Raw genomic sequence first — 13488 nt, 5'->3', positions numbered from 1 at the left:
GAGTCCCGCATCGGGCTCTCTGCTCAGCGGGGAGCCTGCTTCTCCCTCTCTCTGCCTGCCTCTCTGCCTGCTTGTGATCTCTCTCTCTCTCTCTCTCTCTCTCAAATAAATAAAATCTTTTTTAAAAAAAAGAAAGAAAAAGGGGGAAAACTTACAACTCTTTTTCATTAAGGAAGTCTAGTATTAAAGCAAAACCTGATAGAGACTGCACAGAGAAAGAAATCCAGCGACCAAAATAACTTACAAGTATCAGTATGAGAGTCTTGAACTATGAGCGAGTAGAACCCGTCGGCGTGTGAAGACTAGCGTGTTCCAGACAGACTCTGCTGCCAAAGCAAACCGGCGAGTTCATGTTAGACAGTCTGCTCACGCGGCACATCAGGGGAAGAGATGGAAGAGAAAACGCTATGATCGTCTCTGTGAATTCAGAAAAGGCATTTGCCAAACTCAACAATCATTCTTGATTTTTAAAAATGCTTAATGAAATGACAACGATGGGTTCTTCCTCCGTACGTCAACATATGTAACGTTATAGTCGTATAATATCAGCCCAGGGGCAGTTCCATGCTTAACACCGAGGCTCGGGAGTTACTCCCTTAAAGGCAGAAACAAGACAGAGATCTTCGCATCACCAAGGCTGGTGAGGTGGGTGGACAGAGGGAGAAGCAGGCTCCCCGCTGACCAAGGAACCTGATGCGGGACTCGATCCTGGGACCCTGGGATCATGAACTGAGCCAAAGGCAGAGGCTGAACCAACTGAGCCATCCAGGTGCCCAAAGCATCCATTTTAAATAAGCACAAGTAATAAGAGAATTTAACGGGTTACCTATAATATTAGTATTATTCCACATTAATTAATTAGTACCCTTCGTCTACGTCTACAGTGATTGATAGATAATGCGTGTGTGTGTGTGTGTGCGCTCACGCGCATGTGGGTGTGCACGTGCATAAATACGAAAGATATGGGGGAGAGAACCCCATAAAGACAACAACAAAAAGAGAAAACGCTGGGGCATACGTGTAGCAAGTAATGTGTAAAGCACGTATGGGGAGAACCTTCAAAGTCCCCAAAGTCAGTTTGCCCAGGTGAAAGCATGAGCCATGCTCTGGGCTGGGTGTGGACAGTCAACCCTCCCCACGCTGGATTCTAAGTTTAATGCAATCCTTACAATCATTACTATCAACAGGCTAAGTTGTCCTCTGCCTAGAATGGCTCATTTCAGGAGTGATATCAGAAATAAAGAAAGTGTAGCCAGGAAAATTCTGGGAAGGAGGAGTCATGCTGACACTCTACAAGGCAGCTCTCGCTGAGAGCTGAACAACTAACTTGGAGTCGTGCGGACAGTGTCCTGCCCGCAGGGCAGCGGAACGACATCACAGGTGAGAAACAGACCTGAGTACACGTGGGGATTTAGCGTGTGATCAGGTTGGAACTTCAAGTCGAAGGTGAACGAGGACCTAAATGAAAGTCTTTGGGAAGTATTAGGAGAGCCCAGGACTGAGACGTGGAATAAAGAAGTAGAAGTTTTGTCCTGTTCTTGCTCAGCTGTTTTCGGGAGTAGGGGTGCATTAGTTCAACGGACTAGACCTTTCTGCCCATTTATCCCCACCAACGCCCCGGCTCCCTGCATAGCAGGACGCTTCTGTTTCAGCACAGCGACGTACCCACCGGATCAAGTAGTGTTTCCCTGTGCTTGGGGGTTTACACGTGTGTAGCTCATTGAATCCCAGCTTATCCCCCACTTTACTGCTGTGGATCTCCTTATCAAACGGAATCGATGCTCATCTCATAGGGCGTTGGTGAGGCTTATCAGATATTTGAAAACAAGTCAACACGAAGACAGGTATTGAACACATTCTGTTGGGACAACTCAGTATCTAACTGGAAGAAGATCCCGTTAAATCCATGCTCCTAACTCTGCCCCAGGATACGGCCCAGGGAGATCAAACATTTGCATGTAGAAAGCAAAGCCATGAAATTATTAGAAGAAAATACGGTGAACTCCTCTACCCCTGGAGTGGAGAAGGCCTTCCTATGATATGTCAAAATCCAGAGACCAAAGCATAAAGGAAGGACAAGTCTGGCCATAAAAATAGAAACATATGCCAGGAGAAAAACATCATAAACAAAGTCAAAAAATAAACAAGTAAAAAAGGGGGGGGGGGAGTATACATTACAAAGAATGAAATCTTTGTAATAAACAATATATAAAGAGTTACTGCTAATCAAGAAGAAAAAAACCAACCCAATAAGAATAGGTAAAGACATGAGCCCCCCACCTCCGACTTCAGGTCAGATGCCAATAACAATCAGCAGGTCCCAGGGTTTCCTCCACTTCCAACCACCGGCTACAAATCAGGGCTCCCACGACCCCTTCTCTGGTCGGACTAATCTGCTAGAGCGACTCACAGATCTCAAGGAAACACATTTGTGGGCTCATCATATACTAAAGGATGTGATAAAGGGTGCAGGTGAACATCCAGATGGAGAGGTATATGGGGCGGGGCTGGGAGGGTCCAGAACACAGGAGCTTCTGTCCCGTGGAGTTGGGGTTCATCACCCTCTCTGTGGGGACCTGTGCAAGTTGCAGTGTGCCGCTGCTGAGCGCATGCATATCCCTGGGGGAGGGGGGAGGAGACACCTGCAGACAGGCCGGATGTTGGGGCTTCTCCCTGTGTCGGGGGCTATCGGGTGAGTGTGTTAAGTACTCAGAGAAATGAAATGGGCTGTTGAACCCCTCCTGTCATTTGAGAACGCTCCTGGGAAAGAGGTGACTGTTCTCATCGGAACTTTATGCGGAGATATCCGAACTAAACAGAACCAGCCGAGTCTGAGGGTCTTTACAATTCAGAGGTGCCTTCAGGACTTTCTTAAAACCAGGAAGGCCCTTTCCCTGGAGGTTGGGCCCCTGTGTCCCTGGGGGACGAGGCCTGAGGCTTGGTAACCATGGGAAGGGCTGCAAGCTGAGTCTTCTCAGGCCACGGTCCCTTGCACTTGGGGGTCCTGGGCCGGGGAAGCCCCTTGACTCCCTTGTGAGCCTGTTTGCTCTGGCCTCGGTTCTGCCACCGGAGGTCCAGCCCTGCGGGGCGGGGCGGGGAGGGGGGTGCTGTAGCACCTTCTGGAGTCAGCCGGCAGACACCCCCACGCTGGCCTGGCCAGGGCCTCCCGGGGGGCGCAGGAAAGCGCACACATTCCCATCCCCCGAGAGCCCGCGCTGTTTGCAGGACCACGTGCAGGCCGCTGAGAGGCAGGTGGCCGGCTCCGGGGCCAGACGGTGGCCGTGACCTTGTCAGCCCGCTGAGCCAGGTTGGAGTGGACTCCTGTCGCAGGAGAACACGACCCCTACTCATCTAGGCCTCCGTTCCCAGAGTCTGCTGCGCGCTGCCCCGGCTGGACACGCAGACCCCCGGGGGTGGAGGCTCTGCGCCAGGCACTGGGGTGCGCACAGCTTTCCTTCTGCGCGGGTCGCGGCGACGTCCTGCGGGAGAGCAGACCCCACGCAGCTGGGGCAGCCGCGGAGCCGGAGAGCTCTCCTCCTGGGAGCTGTGGCCCCAAGTCCGCTCAGCGTCCCGCACTCCGGGGCCCTTCGGGGTTGCAGGAGCCCAGTCCCGCGGTCCGGTCCGGGCTGAGGCCGGCGCTCGCGGGGAGCCCGCTGGAGAACTGGGGGCGAGACGCGCCCCGCGTGGGTTACTGATGAGCAGAAAATGGGCAAACAGCGACCTGGGCCTTCCCAGCCGCAGGATTCGTGCTGATGCCAAAGGCCCAGAGCGGACCCAGCCTGCGACACAGCGCCCCGCGCGGGGGAGGGGCAGACTGAGGAGAAGCTGACTCCAGGCCTCCCTGAGCCCTTCCAGAGAGATCTTGGGGATCGATCCTCCCAATGCAGAGCCGTGGTCATGCATTTTTAAGTGGCCATTAGTTGGGGCCATCTTCTAAGTGGGTTAGGTGGCCTTGGAGGCTCCGGCTGTGGGGCAGGAAGGCCCTGGGGTGGCGGGAGGTGGTTAGACCTCCACCGAGGATGGCCTCCAGGCGGATCCCCAGGTCCCGGCCAAGAACAGGACACTCTGCTTGTCTCACTCTGATACACGTCCCCAAATGACTTCTCAGGCCGGGCTGGGGAGACTAGCCTGAGCGTCTCCATGAGCGGCGCTCGCGGCCTGGCGCCCTTGGGCCCCTAAACAGGATTTGACCTGGGGCCCCAAATGAACTGATCTCACTCCCTACACACTTGTGAATCTTAATTCTGCAATTTTAAAGTGAAATTTTAAAGTAAATTCTGCAAATTTAAAGTAAAGTAAATTTTAAAGATGCTACCGGTTGCTTCGTCTTGGGGTCCTCAAATTCCCCTTATTTTAATAGAATTTTAATTACAAGATGTTTCTCAGATGCGAACGAAAATGGCTTCAGCCGGTGAAGGTTCCAGGCCCAACACTGACAGGTGTGCCCTCGGCCGTCTCGGAGCCTGTCGCTGGGGCCTGTGTCACCCCGCAGCCGCTGTGCTGGAAGTCACACCCAGGACCTGGCTGTAAGCGTGAGGGTCTCCCGGTTTGCCCACGAGTAAGGGGTTTCGGGATGTGGGGACTCCAGGGCTAACACAGAGACGGTTTCGGGAAAACTGGATGATTGTTCACCTTAATCGAAAGGGAAACAGGGGCACCCGAGTGGCTCAGTGGGTTAAGCCTCTGCCTTCAGCTTGGGTCATGATCTCAGGGTCCTGGGATTGAGCCCTGCATCGGGGAGCGATGGGAGCCTGCTTCCTCCTCTCCCTCTGCCCGCCAGTCCTCCTGCTTGTGCTTTCTCTCTTTCTCTCTTTCTCTGAAAAATAAATAAATAAAACCTTAGGGGAAAAAATCGAAAGGGAAGGAGAGCTGCAATGGGCAGGCGACCTGTGCGAAGGACAAGCCCTAATTAGAATCAAACGGGACCTGAGACTCAGGGAGGTGGTGAAGTTTACTAGACAAGCCTGAGGGTCTTGAACTCCTCAGCCCCCCGACCTGGGGGCCGACAGGCGCAGCCTCCCTCCTCCCATAAGGGAAAGCACCCCCTCTTCCCTGGAGAGCCACGGAGACCTTCAGCTGGTCAGACGTCCCACGAGGTCCCCCCATCCCACTGGCCTCCACGCTCACAGAACTGCATCCTCCACCGAGGGTCCTGGGATTTTGGAGTGATGCTTCTGAGAGCTTAAAGGCATGTGAAAGCAGCCCCTGTGTGCTTCTGGCTCCGGGTAGCTGCCACGGGCCTTGCCATGGAGCAGCATGCGTGATCGGAACCGGCGCTCCCGGGCGAGGTACGACAAAGCCACTGGGCGGCACAGTTGGGCAGGAGTGTTTCACACGAGGGCAGCGGGGCAGCTGCGATCAGCAGGGACAGGCTGGAGACCCACAGATGGAGGTCCACACCTTCCATCACCTGTGCCGCTCTCATGCCTGCCCCCCAGCACACACCTTGGCCTCATGGCGTGCCCAGCGCACCTGTCCGCAGAAAGAGCCTCACAGGTCTGATTCACAAGAGGCTCCACTTCATAGGGTGGTGCCAGCCACGGTTCCCCGGCGTTGTACCCCAGCCTGATCCACGTGTCTCCCCAGAGGCCCCTGGGGTGAGGAGGTCCTCCCGTGGGCAGGGCTGGAGGGGACAGATACTGGGGAGAGCCGCGTGCATGGTTGGGCTTACTGGTCACGTGTCTGGAAGCAGCAACACCGGAAGACTTTGGAGGAAAGGAGTGGCAGGACGTCTTTGGGGACGTGAATTGCTCTAGGGGGTGGGGAAATGCAAATCAGAACCACAGTGAGACCCCACCTCACTCCACTCAGAAGGGCTGAAAGTAACCAGTCAGGAAACGACAGATGCAGGCGAGGATGCAGAGAAAGGGGAACCTCCTGCACGGCTGGTGGGAACGCAAGCTGGTGCCGCCGCTCTGGAAAACAGCACAGAGGGTCCTCGGAAAGTTGAGAATAGAGCTGCCCTACGACCCAGCCATCGCACTACTGGGTATTTACAAACATAGTGATCCAAAGGGGCACGTGCACCCGAATGTTTATAGCAGCAATGTCCACAATAGCCAAACTATGGAAAGAGCCCAGATGTCCATCAACAGATGAATGAATAAAGAAGATGTGGTGTATATACACAATGGAATACTATGCAGCCATCAAAAGAAACGAAATCTTGCCATTTGCGACAACATGGATGGAACTAGAGCGTATCATGCTTAGCGAAATAAGTCAAGCGGAGAAAGACAATATCATATGATCTCCCTGATATGAGGAAGTGGAGATGCAACATGGGGGGTTTGGCAGGGTAGGGAGGGAAAAAATGAAACAAGATGGGATCAGGAGGGAGACAAACCATCAGAGACTCTTAATCTCACAAAACAAACTGAGGGTTGCCAAGGGGAGGGGTGTAGGAAGGATGGGGTGTCTGGGGACTGGACATTGGAGAGGGCGTGTGCTAGGGTGAGTGCTGTGAAGTGTGTAAGCCTGACAATTCACACACCTGTACCCCTGGGGCAAATAATACATTATATGTTAATTTTTGAAAAAGAAGAAAGAAAAAAAATTCCTTAAGATAATTCTTATGAAGCGATAAGAAAAAGGCCACAGTGGGAAGCAGAGGGAATCAACAGAGCATCTCCCAGAGGGGACCCCAACACTCACATGCACCTGTCATCCTCCTGTCCCCCAGAGCAGACAGGGAGGCGAGGGCTGAAGCCACGTCTGCGCTCAGTTTGGACATGGGAACGGCGCACCCATTTGGGGAAACAGAGGTAGGATCTGCGAGGGCCCAAACCCCCGCCCTAAGCTCCCACACGGAGCAGTTCGGATACAAGGTTCCCAGCTGCATGGCCCAGGGCGGCCGGCGGCCAGTAGGACCAGGGAGGGACTCTGCCACCATCACACCGAGAAACTATACGGCCGCAGGATGACATGCAGCTCCCTGTGTGAGTCCCACCGCGACTCCGGATCAGCCTGGGCGGCGGGACGACCGGTCCATGTGCCTCCGTGTGCTTCCGTGTATCCCGGGACACGATCCAGGAGGATGGCCTGAGGCTGCTGGGTGCCGGGCTGACTGGGGAAACCTAGGCTCAGGCTTTCCTCCTGGGTTGTGAAGACACTGAGCTAATGCCCAGAAGTGCCCAGAACGGCACGGGGCAAGCGAGTCTCCACTGTCACTGCCCTTCAGGATAAACTCACCCGTGGACGGAGGAGGGAGAGACGCGGGCGCGCGTCGCGTGGCAGGGCAGGGCGTGTGAGGCTGCAGTGGCCTTGGGGACGGGCCCCTATGGGTTTCTCTTACTATTTTTGTTTGAGACTTTATTCATTTGGGAGAGATGCACAGATAGAGACAGAGAGCAGAGCGAGAGGCAGAGGGAGAGGGAGAAGCAGGCTGCCCACCGAGCCGGGGGCCCGACGTGGGGCTCGACCCCAGGACCCGGAGACCATGGCCCGAGCGGAAGGCAGATGCCATCGGAGCCCCAGCCGCCCCCTCACTAGCTGGACATCGCTGTGACGGCTCCAGGTGCCGGAGCCGTGGTCGCTCACGTGGTGCTGCGTCGTTTTCACTTTTTCCTTCTGATGTTCCTCTCGGGGCTCCTTCCCAGCACCATCCCTGCCGCCCCGCCCTGGCCTGGCCCTCTGGTCTTTAGGGGGACAGAACCCTCCCCTGTGGGGGGACGGCCCAGGTCGAGTGTGCTGTCTGGGGACTTGGGTTTCGCCACGACATTCCCCGCCCTCCCCTGTGCCGTGAACTTCCTAAGCCCGTTCTGGCAGCTTCCGTGCAGGTCACCTTCCCTCCGTCCTCCGGTCCCCAGCTCGGAGTCCTGTGCACGGACCACGCCACGGGGCGCTCAGCGGGACAGCGGGGGCAGAGAGCCCTGGGCCTTGTCCCCCCTTGCCCCTCGGTGCCGGCCTGGCCTGGGAGACCTTACAGAAGGCTCCCGGGCATCGGGGACCCGTCCAGACGCCGCGCTGAGACGCTGCCAGACACAAGCTCAAGGCCGCGTGTCCGGGATGACCCAGCTCCTGCGGAAACGCTCAGAGCCGCGCGGAGACTCACTGTGGTGCCGCCCGAACCTGGGGTAGGCAGAGGGGGCCCTGGAGCCCCTCTCGGACCAGTTCCCGAGAACACTCTGTGTGTGTGTGTGTGTGTGTGTGTGAGAGAGAGAGAGAGAGAGAGAGAGAGATAGGGAGGGAGGGACACGGAGTGTGTGAACAGGAGAACAACTGTCCTTCCGGGAGGCTGCGGCGTTGTACGGATGATAACCTGCTCGGGCCGAGCCTGGACAGTCAGGTAAGGACTGGAGTTGACACAGCCTGCAAGTCCTGCTCAGGCTTTCCCAGGCACGCTTTAAAACGACCACTCGGGGGCCTCTGGGGGACTCCGCTGGATGAGCATCCGAATCTTGGTTGCAGCGCAGGTCGTGTCTCAGGGTCGGAGGATTGAGCCCCGTGCGGGGGCTCCGCGCTCAGGGGGACCTGCTGGAGATTCCCTCTCCCTCTGCCCCTCCCCCGCCCCAGCCACTGGTTTCCTGGTGGGTAAGAGGTGCTGGTCCTCTGCTGTCTGCCTCCTGCCCATGCGTGAACTGTGACGGAGGAGAGCCCTCCCCTGGCTCATCTAGCATCTTCAGCAGGGCTCTGTTTAAGGAATAAACCTGTGGCTCCACTTCCTTCGTGGGGCTGGACTGAAAGCGCCTGTCCAGACGGCGGCTCGTGGGTCTCAGGTCCCCAAAGGCTGTTGAGGTCAGGGTCTGTGCTGCTCCTTCCACAGATCATAATTCAACAGACCAGCTGCAGCCTCGTAACACACTTGGGATTCTAAACACTTCTCTGCTCTTCGAGACGCCCTCCGTCCACCGCCCGGAACTGGCCCCTCGAGGACCCAGGAGCTGCTGTGCCTCCCACCCTCGGGGCTCCCGCTCTCTCTTCCGGTCCCCCTGGGAGCGCAGGCCGGACCCCGTGGGCGCCTTGCTCCCAGTGCACCAAGGCCTCTGCCCTAGGGGCCCAGAGCTTGCAGGTAGCCAAGCCAGGTAGCCTGGTGGCACGGACCCCCCACCCCGGCCCACACGCCGCCGTCTGTGCCTCTCCTCTGCACGCCCGCCCTGGAGAGTCTCTGCATCTGTTCTAGGGAGGCGGGGCTCGGGTCACCCTGAGGCTCCCCACTCCCACAGCAGCGCTCCAGGACCAGTCTTCACAGCCTCAGCTGCCAGCCAGCTCTGCGGCTCTCCAGCAGGGGCCCCAGCCGGCTGCTCCTCCATCTGCCGCACCCCCTCCACCGGCCTGCTCTGTCCTGCGGGGAGCCCCCTGGTTGACTCTCTCCTGCTGGGAAGGGGCTGGAACCGCAGCAGCCAGGGGGCCTCCTGCATGGCCGACTCCCTGCTTCTCTCCAAGCTGGGGGATGTGGGACAGTGACCGGCTAGGCCGGGCGGCCTCAACAGGTGCGCAGCACACAGGACACAGGACCTGCTTGATGGCTGTCACCCGAGGTCCCTCTCCCATTCCTGGCTTCCCACAGCCCAAGATGGACATCCTGGCTCGGCTGTGCTCTGAGGAAAAGGTGGCCTCTGCCCTTGGACTCTTTGCGCGTGGGGTGGGAATGGGGAGCGGCAGGGGTGCGGCGCATTCGGCTCACCTGTATTCCCTCTGTGACAGGAGCCCCTTTGGGATTCTCCCAGGCTGAGACCAAGCCATGATCTGTTTCCGTGGTCGTAAACAGAGGAAGAAACGCTTGCGCCAAGCCCCTGGAAAGGGGGATCCCAAAAGTTGAAGCAGGGGATGCCTGGTGGCTCAGGCCATGCTCTCGGGGTCCGGGGATCGAGAACGCTTGTCAGGCCTCAGCCAGGAGTCTACTTGTCTGTCCCTCATGGCTGAAGTCCCTCACCAGGACACCTTGTGTTTGAGGGCGGTGCGTGGGGCTAGGGTCCCCAGAGGCTCTCTGGTCCCGCATAGTGGTTGAGAGCCCGGTCAGGCGAGGTGCGCTCTGGCCGCGCAGCTCCCAGGAGTCCTTACAGGTCTCTGGGCCCGGTGTATGCGCTCCCCGCCCCCCCTCCCGTGACAGAAGGAGAATCCCTCCCCCGTGATGCCCCCGAGGGGCCCTTGGATCTTCAGTGGTTTCGCAAACAGCCGGGAGCAGGCTCCTCACCCCCAACTCCAGTCTCGGTGTAAGGTCACTTAGCACGTGCTTGTCTGTAAGGACCCCTCCCCAGGCCCCCCGCACACAGTAGCCAGCTCCGAGTGCTCTAGGACCTCAAGGAGCCCCTCCCGGCTAGGGCCTCCCCTGCCACACTCAGCCCTCGGGAAGGCCGTGTGTAGGCCTTACTGGACCCCACAGGTATGATCTGAGGGGGTCAGGCCCCCTCCAGACTGTGGAGAGGGTCCCTTCAACCACCTGCCAGATTCTCCCGGGGGCAGAGCTGAAAACGCCCCCACCCCCGGTCGTCCCACCTTCCAGACGCCCCGTGCATTCCTTCCGCCCGCTCTCCCCAAAACTCGCTCCTCCTGGGGTGTTCCCACGGCTGCGGGGCTCTGCCCTGGAGTAGGCGGGGCTGGAGCCGGACCTGATGACGTCACCCACTTCCTCAGAGACGCCCAGGACCACTGGGGCTCTTCCCTGGGTTTTTAGCCTCTAGGAAGCACTTTTGTCAAGAGGAGCTTCTCTTTCCGGAAGCTCCCTGCTGCGCGGGTTACCTGGACTGCTCGGCGGTCCCAGGCGCTCCGTGAAACATGAGGAGACGTGAGAAGAAGGGTGATTTCCAGAGCATAAAGTTGTGATTTCCTACCATTTCCTCGTGGGATTGCCCTTACAGAAGCAGCCCTGCTTCCTCTTACAACCTGGGGTGTGTGCTGGTGTGTGGACATGTGTGCACCCTAGTGTGTCCGTGCCCACAGAGGTGCATGAGCAAACACACGCGTGTACCTGTGTCTGCGTGTGCTGGTGTGCTGCACGTGTGTGTGTGTGTGTGTACATACACCCCCCCCAGCTTCTTACATCAGGGGGCCAGGAGCTGGTGCCAATGAATGGGGTCTCCCCCGCAGAGCCAAAGCAGAGGTGGTGTGTGTCCCCAGAGCAGGTGCGCCTCCTGATGAAGCATGGCCCACCCCCGGGTGACCCAGATGTGTGCGAGACTCTGTGGAGTCTGAGGGTGCCTTCCACAACTGCCCGTCTCTGCCTGTGGACAGTCGTGCTGCACCAGGTCCCAGCACACGAGCCCAGCTGCGTGCATAGGGGACGAGGGTCTGGCCCAAGCCTGCCATTCCCAAGCACCAAGAGTATGGGGCCCTCGGGTTTTGTCTCCTGGGAAAAGAGCACTCCCTCTCCCCAGATCCCACCGCGCGCGCGCGCGCGCGTGTGTGTGTGAGAATGTGTGTGTTGGCACACATGTGTTCTGAGGACCAATATTTTTACTTTTTAGAGGTTTATTGATTATTTGAGAGAGAGCAAGCATGCGAGGCGGGGGCAGAGAGAGAATCTCCAGCACGCTCCCCGCTGAGCGTGGAGCCCAACGCGGGGCTCGATCTCATGGCCTTGAGCTCATGACCTGAGCCGACACCTAGAGTGGGAGGCTCAACCGACCGAGCCCCCCAAGCGCCCCTCTGAGGACAACATTTTTAAAAACGAGTCTAGACGTGGGACTTGAGGGAGAGCCCCTCTGAGCTGGTCTCAGGTGCCCTGAGCAGAACGTGGACGTGGCCCTGTCCCTGCCGCCAGGGCCACATGGGAGCAGAGCAGGAGGCACATCATTGGCAGCTGCTCCCTGAGCACAGGTGACACCAGGCTTCTTTCAGCTCGATTTATTTTCACAAGACAGAAGTGAGAGCCTGGGCAGCTCTCGGTTCTAACAAGAGTTCTTTTCTTTATAAAGAAGAAAAATTGTTCCTTGATTTTCTCCACAGAATGAATTTGTTGTTACAAAAAAATAATTTTTAATATATACATGCCTACTTTGGAAAACCTTTTTGTTCTTGATGGCTTTTAAGACCCATGTTTAGGCAGAGGGCGGCTGGGCACGTCCCCCGCTGATTCTCCCCTTGCCCTTGCCGGATGGCCTCTCTCCTTTCCGATTTCCCCTTCCTGAAGCATCTTACATGAAATGGAGAAGCCTGGGAAGCGTGACCTGCAGGAGGCCCCCCGAGGGGGCAGTCCCTGTGGGCGGGTGGCTCGGTGTCCCCCGCTTCCCGGGGGGAACGTGAGCACGCTGGAGACAACGTTTACCCTGTGGATGTTTCCTCCCTCTCGGCGACAGCAGCAATGTTAAGAGACACACATGGCGCCTGCAGCATTTTATCTAGAAAGTACCACCGTCAGGGCAGGTGCAGACACGCCCACGTACAAAGCAATCGCCACAGAGTGTGGCGGACACAGCTGGTTGTTCAGAACGCAGACTGGTAAAGTTTCAGGTAGCTTGCCCATCCCCACCCCACCCCCACAGGCTCCCATAGGCCAAAAATACCTCTATCCTGGACTACATAAAGCTTGTGAGTAGCAAAACTTGTAAAAATGAAGTGTACAAAAGGAAACACCCATATAATACATTTGCACCCTGTAGAGAATTCATCACTCTTTGAAACTGGCCAACAGGCAGGCAGGACCCATCCGTCAGTTCGGGAAAAGAGCCCCGACGTCCATCACACGCACCGAGCTGGGGGTCCGCGTGGTTTTCCAAAGAGAGAGGCTCATTCACAGTTACAGTACTTGGCGACCGTCTCTGTGGCTCAGAAGCCAGTGGCATTTCCCGGCATCTAGGTGAGTCACATTTGATTGTCACAACGTACGAATCTCACGGGTCTGAGACAATACATACAGGCGGACCAGAGGCATTTCTTCGTGGCCTCAGGTAGCTCAGTTTAACTTAACACGGCTTAGTGCATTTCAGGGCCTTATCGTTCGACATCGGTCCCGTCACTTTTGAAACAGGAAGTTAAGAAACTGAAAAGTTGACGAGAAAAGAAAACTCCAGGAGGACGTGTCATTGCAGAGCTTAAAAATGTTAAGCAATGCCATGGTCTTTGAAAAGAATATTTGGCTGCTGACCGGGCTGGCTGGTGTCCACGTCTCTGGCCATCTCCTACCCTGTGCAGCTCATGGGGATGCCACCAATTTCACGGAATTGGACGGCAGCAAATGCTCGTGTTCAGACTGAGTTCATGTGTGTCCACCCCTCGGCCAAGCAGAACACAGCGTGTCATCTACCCTCCCCTTCCCTGCACTGGGGTGTCCCGGCCCTGACAGATGAGGGTGTAGAACCCGCCCCGGGGCCCCGGGCGCTCACAGAGGCTCTCTTTCCAGCAGGAGCTCACTCGCTGGAGACAGGAGCGGGCACCTGGGCCATGGACACACCATGTCCAGAGAGGAAGCGGGCAGGCACGCCAGGCCCACTGCTGTCCCGCCAAGCCTGGTTAGACTGGGGGAGTGTTAGAAGCCACGGGATGCCACGGGACACCGAGCGCGGCATGCAGGGGTCGCTGAGAACCTGGAAGCGTGAGCTGCCGCGCACG

The sequence above is a fragment of the Mustela lutreola genome, chromosome 2, assembly GCF_030435805.1.
Source record: "Mustela lutreola isolate mMusLut2 chromosome 2, mMusLut2.pri, whole genome shotgun sequence".
Lineage (NCBI taxonomy): Eukaryota > Metazoa > Chordata > Mammalia > Carnivora > Mustelidae > Mustela > Mustela lutreola.
Note: the sequence above shows the minus strand (reverse complement) of the source record.